Source organism: Muscardinus avellanarius, assembly GCF_963383645.1.
Source record: "Muscardinus avellanarius genome assembly, chromosome: 10".
NCBI classification, from domain to species: Eukaryota; Metazoa; Chordata; class Mammalia; order Rodentia; family Gliridae; genus Muscardinus; species Muscardinus avellanarius.
In genome coordinates, this window is record NC_137796.1 from 2,064,300 (window position 1) to 2,078,273 (window position 13,974).

A 13,974-nucleotide genomic window follows, 5' to 3' on the forward strand; every position below is an offset into this window, starting at 1 on the left:
CCAGTTTCATCAAGAAAAGTAAACACGGACAGGGCATTTCAGTTTTATGGAAAGAGATGAGAGAGTGCTGGCCCTGCGTGGAAGTCTCACCCATGCGGCATGGTCAGAATAGGCTGGGTTCTGCTGCAGTAAGTAACAATCCCAAGGTGTCGGTGTTTAAGTTCTCAAATGTGGATTTCTGCTGATGTCAGATCCCCGGGAGTGGGACGGCTCCCCATGAACATGCTGAGGCCGGGCTGCTCAGATCTGGTGATAACTCTGTATCAGGTAGTTCATGCCCCCAAGACTAAGCAAGGGCAGGCTGGAAGTAGAGGGGACGGCCACCCTTCTACTCCCATTTGATTGGCTAAAGCAGTCTGTGTAGCTATATGCGACCTTAGGGTGGCAGGAAAGGCACTGCTGGCTGTTTCTAAATTTTTTTAAAAAGTAAAAGTAGGTCTGGGAGTGTAGCCTGAAGGTAGAATGTTTCCACCCCCAGTACCACCAAAAAAAAAAAAAAAGAAAAAAAAGAAAAAAGAATAAAATAGGGCTAGGGTGTCACTCAGAGGTAGAATGCCCCTGGGTTTCATCCCCAATACCAAAAAAGAAAAAAAAGAAGACATAAGCTGCCGGACATAGGGGCACTCTTCTGAAATCCTGGTATTTGGGAGATTGAGACCAGGAGAATGGCAGGTTTGAGGCCAACCCCAGCAACTTAGCGAGGCCCTCAGCAACTTAGTGAGACCTTGTTTCAAAATAAAAACAAAAGAGGGCTAGAGGAGTCACTCAGTGGTAGAGCACCCTGGGTTTAATCCCCAGAAACACACACATACCTCATACGCTGCACACCAGCCCAGGGCTGCGGCGGGCGGGCGCGGTCCAGGGCCGGTCCATCTCCAGCGGGGCCGGCCAGGGGTGGGGCGCCCCTGCTTGCAGTGCAGGGCCACGCCAGCAACAGCAGGGCCCTTTGATCTCTTCCCTGGCTTCCTTGCTGATGTCCCGAGTGGCAGCCCTGAGCGGGGCGCCCTCTCATGAAGCCCAGTCTCAGAAGTTGGCCCTGTCTCAACCCAAAGGCAGGTCAAAGAAAACACGGCTCATTTCCAGGGAGAAGCCAGTGCTGTTTGCAGTAACATCAGGCATCAAACGATGATGTGGTCCCCCCACCGTGGCAAAACACTTCCATCCCGTTTCTTCTATTAATAACGGTGGTCAGCCTGTAAAAATTAATGTGTCAACTCCCCTGGAGACCCGCTATCAGGGGGGCCTTTGATCACCCTCGGCGTGGCTGCCGGCCCTCAAAATGTTTTCACTCCATATTTTCTCTTGATGGGTTGGCAGGAAGGTAATTAAATTATTAAAACTTTAATTGCCTTCCTGTATATAATTATCGCCTGCTAAAGGACACTTTATTCACAGGCTGAAAAGCTCCATTTCTTTGCCACTTTTCCTCCCTGGGAATGACCTTGTGCACGCACAGTCGGAGCGTTCACACGCTCAGGATGTTTTTCGTCCCCGTCTTTAATATGGATAGGCATGAAAAGGGGCCTTTGAATTGGAGGGTGAAGATGGATGTCTTCTCTTTCCCCTCCCAGCTTCCCGGGGCGGCGGGAATTCGCCATGGACCTTGGGAGCCACGGCAGAGATGCCGTCTTCCAGGGGTTACCCAAGCAGAGAGTACTGTGGGGCCTCGTCAGCATCTCTGAGTCCCCTGCGAGGTTATCGCTAGTATGAACCAGAGAGCCAAAGTTCAGAGAGGTGATTGGCTCGCTCAGGGTCACACAGCAAGGACACCAGCCCCGAGCTGATCCGACTTTCCCTGATAATCAAAATCTTGGCTCATTTTGCTTGTCCTTCATGTCCAGCAAAGAGCCCGTCTCCTCCTCACCTTCAGATCTGTCCTTGCCGTCCCCATGGCCCTTTGCGAGGGGAGCCATGGGAGAGAAGCCAGCAGCTTCAGGGCCTCGTGAGGCAGGACGCCTCTCCCCAGCCCCGCATCCAGGAAGCACAGGGACCGCCAGCCTGCGCTCCTTAACGGCACCCCCTTCCTATTCTGACATGGAGTCCATAGCCCAGCCCACCTACAGACGTGACTTCAAGGAGGCCGCCATGCTGCTGTGAAGGAGAAACCAGGCATCTTATTTAAAATACCAGTTTCAGTGTGTCCGAGCTTAGGGTCACCGCTCCCAGAAGTCTTGACCCCATAGTTAGATGCTTCTGCCTACTTATTACCGGCAACGCTGGGGTTTAAAGACGACATGATTTGCTGGTTCATTGTCAAGCTCTTCTTTTGATGTTTGAGGTTTGGAAATAAGGACTGAAAAAGTGTGTCTGCATATGGAGCCCGGGCCTTCCCGGGAGGCAAAGCATTAGAAGGAGCTGCAGGGACCTCAGCTCGGGGACCGCAGTGCCGGCCGCTCTCGCCACAGTTTTCTGGGCAGTTTTTAGTAAGGGTTTGAGCCAAACACACTGTAGTCACCTGTGATTTAAGTGGCGGTTGCATTCTTGGGAAAATTCTGGGCTTACGAAAAAGCCACATTCCAGGCTCGGAGAGTCTGTTTTACCTCTGGGAATGTTGAAAGTTGTGAGCCGGGCGCGGTGGCGCATGTTTGTTATCCCAGCATTTGGGAGGCAGAGACAAGAGGCTTGCGGCTCGAGGACAGCCTCAGCTACTTAATGAGGCCCTTTGCAACTCAGTGAGACCCTGTTTTAAAAGAAAATAGGGCTGGGGTATAGCTCAGAGGTAGAACGCCCCTGGGTTCCATCCCCAGGACCACACACACACACACACACACACACACACACACACACACACACACACACACAAAATTGCACAGGGTGGGCAGTGCTGGTGAGCAAGGCACCCGGCCCTCTGCAGTCGCCAAACAGCCCTGGCCACACCCTCCTCCACGGTGCCAGCAGCGCCACTCGGTGTTTCCCCCACAGGCCCGGCATTCAGCCCAGCCTTGGGTGTCCCGACAGGGCAGCAGGGCCACCACCCTGAGGGCCTTCAGGCGGTGGGCCACAGAGCAGGGTGGCAGCACTGCACTATCGTCCGCACACGAGGGCGGGAGTGTGCAGGGCTCCGAGGGTGTTCTTTGCTCTGCGCTGTGCCACCTGGTGTGACGGCTCTTCTGATGGGCCCGACTGCTCCCCCCGTAGCTGGCTGCTTCTTACAAATCCGCCCAAGGCTCCTGGAGGGGGTCCCAGAGAAAATGTGAAGGCTGACAGGCTGCCTGGGCTCTGCCCTGTCCCTTGGTCACCCTTGGTAACCCAGGCTTAGCGGGGACAGATTCGAGGGGAGGGGAGTGGGACTCTGCCTCACAGAGGAGGAGCACGGGCCTCGTGTCCACCGCTGGCAGCTACGGCCCTTTCCTCAGGCTGCCGTCCACAGTCTGACTGCCCTTGCCTGTGCGGCCCTTCCCACGGGGCCTTCACAAACACAGTCGAAAGCCTCCCTGTGCTGGTGAGGTGTCCCCTCTGCGGCCACAGAGGGGTAGCAGCGCCGGCTGCGGCCTCAGTTCAGTGAGCACCGGGTGGTTCTCGCGAGAGCAGGTCCCATCGTAGAGTGGTGCGTGCTGGGGATCCCAGCTCCGTACGTGGCGCCTCCTGGGACCCCTGAGAGGTACCGTCTCAGTCAACATTCCCATGATTATAATCCAGAAGAACTCACCACACAACTTAGATGAAGGAAGGTTTATTTGATCATAGTTGCTTTTTGTTTTTGAGATTCTGGGTTCAGTCCACATCAGGCCAGGTCTGCAGATCTCAGAGCATGGCAGAGAGAAACGGAGAGAGGGAAAGCGAGGGCTGGGCTCTCACGTCACAGGGGCTGGAAGCACGAGAGCCAGCAAGCAAGGGGATTCAAAGACAAAGCATGTCCCCAAGGCCACACCCCCAGGGACCACTTCTGCAGCCGCAGCCCGCCTGCCTAGGTGACCACCCAGTGAGTCCATCAGAATGGGTTGAGGCACGGATGAGATCGGAACTCCCCTGCCTCCATCACAGCGACCTCAGGGGACATTCTGTTTACCTGTAGCAGATGAATATCCAGCCACCAATCTGCACAAAACTGTCGCCCCTCGGGGTGCCCCTGGGTGTCCCTGTGGCCGTGGCAGGGTGATGGCCACCCATGAAGCCTCAGCCGGCCTCAGCCACCCAGGCCTGGAGCAGGGCGGCCTCGGCAGGGGTGCTGGGGATGCAGTAGGCATCACTGAGAGAAAACTCATGAGGTTCGTCATCTTAAGGGTCCAGTTCCTGGGTTTCCCTGTATTTGCAGAGTTGTGCAGTCATTAGCACTATGAAATTTGAGAACATTTTCATCACCATAAGAAATCTCAGGCCTTCTAGGCAGCCACTGCCGCTCTGCTCCTCCTCTCCCTGGCCCCAGCAGCTGCCGTCCCAGTAGCCTTTTCTGGATGGGATGAGTAAGCGGGATCTTGTGGCTGGCTTCTGTCCTGGGCAATGCTCTCAAAGTGGTGCCACGTTGCCGCAGGGAGCAGAACACCGCTCCTGTTCATCACTGGATAATATTCCATGGTATGGATATGCCGCGCTTTGCCCATCTGTTGACCCGCGGGGACGTTCTGACGGTGGCACACCGCTAAGGGGTGCTGGTGAGCAGCTTGCCGGCAGCAATCCCTGACACCCGGAGCGGGGACGAGCGTCTGGTTCCATGAGATCTGCCCAGGCCCTTGGGCTTCCAGCACACAGCCTCCCACAGACAGAGGGAGACGAGGAAAATCCACACACTGACCCGGTCACCTCTGAGGCTTCTGCGCTCTGCCCCTACTGTTAAAAATTCAGAGCACAGTGCTTCGACATGGGCTTTGTGCTTCCCCATTTGTTTATAAGATTTATATGCATTTAGAATTATATATATAGTCTATTATAAGTGTTTACATAGCACATTATAGATATGTAATGTGTAAATTATATAGGACTGAATATATATACTGAGGATATCTTTATATGTCTATTCAGAGCAAGCAGAAGCCACGGTGGAGACATTTCACGAGCCCACGATGGAGCCCACGATGTACACGGGGTTCGGTCTGTTTTCTGTGTCTCGCAGATGACACACATGGCAGCTTCCTGTCCTATGTCCAGATCGTGTGCACACAGGGAATAAAACTGGGGCTAACAAGCCAGGACGGAGGCGCACGCCTATAATCCCAGTACTTGGGAGGCTGAGACAGGAGGATGGTAGGTTCAAGGCCAGCCTCAGCAAATTGTGATGCCCTCTGCAACTTAGACCCTGTTTCAAAATAAAGTATAAAGCCGGGCATGTAATCCTAGCACTTGGGAGGCTGAGACAGGAGCATCATGCAGGTTTGAAGCCAGCCTCAGCTACTTAGTGAGGCTCTCAGCAACTTAATGAGACCCTGTTTCCAAATAAAATATAAAATTAGGGCTGGGAGAATAGCCCAGAGGTAGAAAGCCTCTGGGTTCTACCCCCAGTACCACACACATACACATACAAAGTGTAAAAAATATTGGTCCGGGCGTGGTGGCACACACTTGTAATCCCAGTGCTTGGGAGGCTGAGACAGGAGGATCACACAGGTATGAAGCCAGCCTTGGCTACCTAGCTACCTAGGCTCTCAGCAACTTAGTGAGACCCTGTTTCCAAATAAAGTATAAAAAGATCTGGGAGTATAGCCCGGAGGTAGAAAAGCCTCTCGGTTCTACCCCCAGTACCACCAAAAAAAAAAAAAAAAAAAAAAAAAGAAAAAAGAAAAAAGAAAAAAGAAAAAATTGGACTGGGGGTATTTCTCAGAGGTAGAATGCCCCTCGGTTCAATCCCCAGTACTGAAAAAAAAAATAATAAAGGACTGGGGTAGAATGTCCATTAGATAGAATACACCTAGGTTCAAGCCCAAGAACAAGCAAACAGCTAACATTTTGGGTCCTATTTTTGAGGCTAGGAATGGCTTGTGTCTAGAGTTGGTGGTGGGGTTATAGGACCAGGTTGCCGGGTCCCTAGAAGGCTCCCTGCTCCCACTCGAGCCACCCAGCAAAGGCCCAGCGCCCCGTGGAGCCCGACCTCCATCCCGGGGAGTGGCGCAGCTGGTCCTGGCCCAGGCCCACGTGGGCTCCTGCCGCGGCGCGGGGCTGGGGTAACGCCGCGCTGCGGGCACCCGGCCGGCGGGCGGGAGAGGGGAAGTGCCGTCCGCAGGCCCAGTTGGTCTTGGGGTAAGATTTCAAAGGTCCCTGTTTTGAAATTATGAGACCACCAAAAAAAGCATGCCGGGGCCAAAAATGACTGTCAAAGGTAATAATTGTTAATAACTTGGCGTCCGCCGCGCCATCCGAGCGGCCTGGGCTTGGCAAACATCGAGGCTGACATTGGAAGCGGATAGGGCCGCAGCAGCAGCCTGGCCGCAAAGCCTTCCCGCACTGTAACCAAGTATAAAATGCGAGTTCTTAATTCAATTTATAGTTTAAATAAGGATCTCTGTGCCGCGTGGGAGGGGAGGAGGAGATACAAGATCGTAAAACACACGTGGCTACAAAGTGCCCCCCTCAGCTGCCTTTACAGTCATGGCCGTGTTCCTGGCCTGGGATGGCGCTGGGAGGCCGCCCGGGCATTTGCTGAGCGCTTCAGGACCTTTTGTTTGGTTGTTGTTACTGAGGAGAAACCCAGGGGCATTCTACACCCCCAGCCCAATTTTATATTCTTTATTTTGAAACAGGGTCTCACTGAGTTGCAGAGAGTTGCAGAAGGCCTCACTAAGTAGCTGAGGCTGTCCGTGACCGCGATCCTCCTGTCTCAGCCTCCCAAATGCTGGGATTACAAGCGTGCGCCACCACACCCGACCCAGGCCTTTTATTTTATTTTTTTGTATTTGGTTTGGGGGATTGAACCCAGGGGCATTCTACCTCCAAGCTACACCACCAGCCCTATATTATTTTTCAAAACAAGGTCTCAATAGGCTGATGAGAGTCTCACTACATTGCTGAGGCTGGCCTCACGCCGGGCTAACTTGCTTCTTTTTAGTCCACAAATAGGACATGCTTAAGTTTGAGGATGTAGACGATTCAGAGCATGATTCCAGCACTTAGGGCTGAATTTGCCAGCATCTGGGGTTCGCCCTTTAAGCACAGGTAGCCTTGTCCTGCCCTGGTGGGAGCTGTCACATGCGTTGCTGGCTCGCTGCTCACGGGGACGGTGCCAGCTGCTTTCTGGGGCTGCTCAATAACAGGAACCTGGTCATGGCTCTGCCTTTATACACCTGACGCGAGCCGGGCGAGAACAGGCGCTGGCCCAGGCTGCCCGGTGAGCCTGAGATGAGGTCAGGATTTGTACCAGGTCGGCCCGACTCCAGGACCACCCAGCCGTTGCACTCTGCGGGTCCCCTAGGGCCACATCTTGTTCAGGCCGGTCTAGCACTTAGACACAGCAGTGCTCTCTTTTACCTGTGGCTTTGTGTTGCGGCCTCATGGCGTGTTGGGTGGATGGATGGGTGGATAGATGGACAGTTAGATGGATGGATGAATGGATGAGTGGATGGGTAGATAGATGTACAGTTAGATGTATGTATGTATGTATATATGTATGTATGGGTGAATGGATGGGTGGCTAGATGGATGGATGGATAGATGGACGGATGGATGGACAGGTGGATGGATGTATGGGTGGATGGATGGATAGGTTGATGGACAGTTGGATGGATGGACAGATAGATGGATGGGTGGATAGATAAACAGGTGGATAGATGGATGGATGGGTGGATGGATGGATAGATGGATGGACAGATGGATGGACAGGTGTCTATCTGTCTGGCTGACGGATGGATGGACAGGTGGATGGATGAATGGACGGGTAGATGGATAGGTAGATGGACAGTTGGATGGATGGACGGATAGATGGATGATGGATGGGTGGACAGGTGGATGGATGGATAGATGGATGGACAGGTGGATGGATGGATGGATGGATGGTTTGATGACTGGCTGGCTGGCTGGATAGACAGAAGCGAGGGTGCAGGCCGCCTTTGTCCCAGGGAGTCGTAGGGGTCAATAACTGCCCACTGTAGGCCTTTTGTACTTGGGCACCGTATCATTTATGTTACTAACCATTAGAATGGCATAAATGACACGCATCACTATTTCCTGTTGACTAACATTAATATGAGGCCGGGCCTCTGTTTACCTGTCATCTGCTGGGGGCCTGGCTCTCCGTGAGAGCAGTCTTGCTTTGTACAGTGAGGGTGTCATCACGTCTACACTAATGTGTGACCATATGTGAACACACAGATAGGTGTGACCGTGGGGACACATGCACGTGTAAGTGAGCACACGCACACATATGTCTGTGTGCAGGGGTGGACATGAGCACATGTACATACAAGTGACTGTGTGTGGCATGAATGCCTGTGTGCATATGCCTGTGTTTGTGTGTGCACATGTATTCACATGCATGCATGTGCCGTGTGCCAGCATGTGTGTGTGACCCGTGCACACGTGTGTGCATGTGTGATGTGAACACCTGGCGCCTGGCCTCGGCCCCTTGGTCTTGGTCTTCTGCCTGGCCCCTCATGTGGCGAGGGGCGCGGTTCTCCTCGGCACTGCCCAGGGTTGACTCTCGCCATGTGTTGCCGGGCACTGTCCCTGGCGACTTCCCTCTGCCCCGCTGCCCCGCTCACAGGCTGTGGTGCTGTGTCTGTGTACTGCACTCTGGGGCAGCGTTGAGCCCTCGTGGGCAGGAGCAGCTGCTTCCCCTGGGATGCGCCTGGCCGGGGAGGAGCGCGGGGGCCAGGCTGGTGTAGGAAGGGCACCCGTGGCCCAGCTGGCTCTCCAAGGGCGTGTCCTGGCCCTCACTTTCTGCTCCTCGGGGGCTCTGGGCCGGCATGGGGACCGGGATGAGGGCATCTCAGCCCGTGACAGGATTCTGCACAGTCGCATCTGCACACAGCCGGTCCTGGAGGCCCCGGAGTGTGGGGGGTCTGCAAAGATAGCTCCTTGGCCCGGGGATCCCAGGCCCAGGTCCCATGGAGCTCCGGGCCCACGGACGACGAGGGCGCCGATGCCAAGCCCCCGCCCCACCGCGGAGCACGTGTCCTGTAGCTCTGTGTGCACGGATGGGTCCGTTTCAGCAGCCCATGGGCTCTATGAGGTCGGTGTGAGGCAAACCCACTTATCGTTGAGGAGACAGATACTTAGGAGGACCAGGGCTGTGTGGTCCTTGCCCAGAGAGCCGGGCTTCCTTCAGCGGCGGCTCCTGCTGCCTGCACGGCCGAGATGGCAGCCAAGCAGACCGGCTGTGCCGTTCGTGATGAACTCTGCTCACACGTCCCAGCCCGGCCTTGCAGAGAACACAGGGCGAGTGGCTGGCTGAGGTTGGCAGCTGGGCAGTGGCCCGGGCAGGATTTGAACTCAGCTCAGTCCAAGCCTGGCTCAGGTGAGGTTAGAGGTCCGTAGGGTGGGTGGGTGCTGTAGCCCACCTCCCTGGAAAGTCCCGGCTTCCTCCGCGGGCTCTGGCCAGTGGCGGGGCAGGCTCTGTCCTGCTCTCCCGGCCTCGGCCCTGGCCACGGCCCAGCACGCCAGCCTGTTTCCCAGGCAGGAAGTATGAATCAAAATAGCATGACACACAAAACCGTAATGAGCGTCGGGCGGAGAGGCTGAGCAGCCGGTCGGACCAAGAGCCAGCCTCCGCCTCCCAACCCGATGGCGCCTCCTTCCCACCCAGATCTCTCTCCAGGAGAACCTCTGTCCTCCTGCTCCTCAGCCGAGAGAGCAAGACAGAGAGACAGAGAGACAGAGAGAGATGGAGAGAGAGACAGAGACAGAGACGGAGGGAGGAGAGAGATGGAGAGAGAGCGATGGACAGATGGAGACAGGGAGGACGGGGAGGACGGGAGGACGGGGAGGGCCCCAGAGAAGGACAAGACGCCGAGGGGCGTGTGGAGCCGGCCTCCGCAGGGCCGGTGCTGCCCTTGGGATCTGCGCCTGCTTCCTGGGCAGAACCTCGTGCCCTCTGGGGTCCTTCAGGAGGGTCCTGAAGGCCTCGCTGGCGGAGTGGCGGCAGTGGCTCCCTGGCTCCTCTCTCCTCTGCACCCCTGCTCAGCCCATTTTGCAGTGTCTCTGTCCTCAGTCTCCCCAAGTTCACCTCTGTCCCTTGCTCCTGCCGCAGTCCTTGCCCCGTCCTGTCCCTGCGTCCCCTCTGCCCCTCTTCCTGGCTCTCCTTCCCCAGCCCAGCGTCCTCTCTCTCTGTCTCTCTCTCTCTGTCTTTTTCCTGTCTTCCCTCAAACAGAAGGACAGTCACACAGACGCAGCTCTGGCTCCTTCCTGTGACCCCTGGCTCTCGCCCCCTGCCCTGGTCCCCTCCCTTCCTGTCCACCGCCCCCCGCAGGGACCCCCCAGAAGCCGGCCTCCTGGAAAGGCCATCACCCCCACCCAGGGCCTGACCCTCGCCATCTGACCTCGCTTCTCTGGTGGTCTTCCCTCTGCTGGGCGGGTGAAAGGTCAGGGCTGTTGGAGGAGTGCCCGGGGTCTCCCAGGGCATCTAGTTGGGTGTTCCCCACATGGGGGTCTTGGGCTCCTGAGGGCTGCTGCCCCGTGGGAAGGACGTGTGAGTACGCCCCCGCCCCACAGCTTCCACGTAGACTTCCCCGGACGTCGGGCACCGTCCTTGTGGGGAAACCCAGGCCGGCTGAGCAGCCACCCTGCCCCTCGGAGGCGGCCTGCTCAGAGAGCCGGGCAGGTGGAGGCGGCCTCATCCTGTTCTATAAGTTGTAGCAAAGTTTTTAACTAAGAGTGACGCTCTTTGCTCAGTTCTGGGAGTTCCTTAGTGCCTCTGAACCCGGGTTTCTTCCTCTGTAGACCAGGAGCCTCAAAGAGTCCAAGCTCTGCGGGCCCCTGGGTGGACGGGACTGGGAGCACGCCGCCAGCCCCGCAGTGCAGCACGGGGCTGGTCAGTGTCCAGCGCCAGATGTCCCGGCACTCTGTGAGCACCGTGTGTGGCCCCTTTAGAAACCAGACAGGGACTCAAGGCTGAGCATGGCCGCACCCCAGCCTCATCTGCTCCTCTGTCCACTCACGGCCCCCCCTGAGGGGTGCTGGTGGTGTGAGCCAGACCTGCAGGCTCCAACTGACCAGAGCGGGCCTGTCCAGTGGGGACAGACACTGGATACCGTTGTGCAGGATCTGTGCTGACATCCCACAGTCTTGCGAGCTGGCCTGGCCTGGGCTGACAGGACTGCCCAGGCATGGGCCTTTGTGGTGAGGGGGAGATGGGGTCAAGAAGACAGGGAAATGCCCCAGGCAGAAGATGGCACGTCAAGACGGCATAGGGAGGTCAAGGCAGGAGCGGTTTGGCTGAGGCAGACTCTGAGGCCGCTGGACTCAAAGGCCCTGCTGGACCTTGGCCCTCCCTGGGTCAGAGCGGCTGAACCTGTCATGGTGACTGCAGTGCCATGACCATGGGCCATCTCCAGGTCTCATCCCCTCAGCCAGGGAGGCCCGAGACGTGGCAGCCTGGTGTCTGCTGGCGTCCTCAGGTTGGGGTGAGACCTCCGGAATCTCTGTCCTCACCGGTGGGACCTCTCCCGACCTCTCAAGGTCCTGGTGTCCTTGGGGGACCAGCTTGCTGAGATCAAGGGTGCTCGCACACTCGGCAAATCGGAGCTTCCTCCTCACTGGTCTTTAAACAGGTCTCTTGGGGTGTAATGGACACAGCCTAGAAGATGCTCGTTTTAGTGGACAATGGACTTCAACTGCACAATGAAGGGGCTACCCATGGGTCCAACAACACGGAAGGGCCAAAACCATCGTCACACTCCGCAGGAGGGTCAGGAGCGGGAGTGCGCGGGTGGCCACTCCACTGCCATGACGCTCCTAGAAAAGGCCACATCCTTTATTTTGAAATTCCTGATATGGAAAAATTCAGTTGGATTTGTAGTTGTCTTTGCTAGCCCAGGACCTTCTAATATTACATTTGTCTGTTGTTTGTTTTTGCGTGACTGGGGGTCAAACCCAGGGCTTCCCGCACACTGGGCGAGCGCTCTCCCACTGAGCCGTGCCCCCAGGCCCCTCATTTGGAGAGGGTAGAGAATGGAGCAGAGTGAGGGCCTTTAAGACATTTTCAGATTTCTACACATTTATGACTAGTTGGGAAATCAGTTAAAAGTTTTTTTAAACTTTAATCACCTACTTGTGCAAATAAAATGACTCTTTGAGAGTGACAAGAGCTTAAAGAAGCAACTGCTAAACTGTCTTCACCAGAGGCCTTGTCCTCTTGGTCCCCAGCTCACTGGCCCCTCTACAGGCAGGTCAAGGCAGTGGGTGGCCCCGTCTGGAGCTCGGCGTGCCTCTCCCGTTGTGCCCAGGGCTTTCTTGGGCCCCGAGGAGCTGGCTCCGCTGTACCAGGAACAGCCTGGCAGGGAGGGTCGCATGTCCTTTTCTTCTGAGGGCTGGAATGGGAAGTGTGATGATTGGCAGATAGACCCCACACCTCCCCACCCTCCAGGGGGCACTTCTGTTCAGAGGCTCAGGTCATTCGCAAATGGAGATAGTTTTGGTTTTTCCTTCCTAGTCTAGACGGCTTTTATTTCATTTTCTTGTCTAATTGCTCTGGCGGGGACTTCTGGTAAGAGCAGTTCTCCTGGTCTTCTTCCTGATCTTACAGAGAAGGCTTCCAATCTTTCACCATTCAGTATAATGTTGGCTGTGGGTTTTAAAAAATGCCCTTTATCATGTTGAAGACGTTCCCCTGTTTCCAGTTTTCTGAGTGTTTTCTTCATGAGAGGGCTTGGGATTTTGTCGAATGCGTTTCCTGTGCCGATTGGGAAGATCAGTAGTGCCGCCGCCTCTCCTACTAATGCCCCATACAGCACTGGTGAACTTTCACGTGTCAAGCCATCCTTGCATTCCGCGTGGACTCGTTTTCACCTGCTGTTGGGTTCTGCTTGCTGAGCTCTGTCGGGGACTTCTGCATGCCAATTTGTGGGGTGCAGGTGAGCAGCTTCCTTGTGGTGGCAGTGGGCAATTCTGGAGAAGTTCTGTGTGACTCCTCGGAGATCTCCGGTGGGACTGAGCCCCAAGTGCCCGCAGCAGTGCCCGTCTTTAGCACACCCTTACTGGCTTGTGCCCTCCCTGTCTCACCTCTTATTTCCTCCCTTGGGCTTCCTCACGAGGAGCTACCTGCCTCATGAATGGCTCCTTTCCCACCCTCATCTCAGATAAGGAGCTTTGGGAGGGGTGCAGGCCAGGAGAACCCAGGCCACTTAGATGGGTTCCAGAGAATTCTATTCACAAAAGCAAGAGTTTATTTAAAAAATGCATTATTTGAGATTTTAGTACTCTTTCAATATTTGAACATCTTTTTCAGATTTGAATTTTATTTTTCTCTTAGCCTGAGTTGAAAATATAAAAAAATAAAGTGAGATTTTTTTTCTCCCACCACATCCCAAACAAATGGCTCCAGCCCTTTGGTCACCCCGTAGGGCTGCGCAGAGGCGACGGCCTGTGGGCGCCATGGCGTCGGAGTGGCGGGTGGGGTCCTCTGGCCAGGCAGAGCCAGGGTGTGGCAGGGCTACCTGGCTTCTGTGAGGAGGGAATGGTGGGCGCCTGGCCCTTGTTTTCAGCTTGAAGCCCCAATCTGAGTGTCCACAATGGAATCAGGAACCGTCCTGCTGCTCACCCACCTGCTAGCCCTGGCTCCCGCCGTCTCCTCAATGAGTCACCCTCATCCCGGACAGAAGCGGGTGGCCCGGCTGGTTCCCCAGGGACCCTGGGTTTCCCTTAGGTTCAGTCCAAGGGCTGTTCCTTGGTTTTGAGGATTAGGAGCCATGGGCCAGGGGCCAGCTAGGCCTGGCTTTGGAGCTGGCTGTGCCATTCCCTGGGTGCTCTTGGCAAGGCCATTCCACAGCCCTGAGCCTCAGCTTCCTCACCTGTGAAACGGGCAGAGTTGGTTAGCTGGGCTTGTTGGCACAGCGCTGGCTTCTGGGCAGCGCACGAAGTCGTATGTGAATTCAACACAAGCTGGTTGAGCTCCTG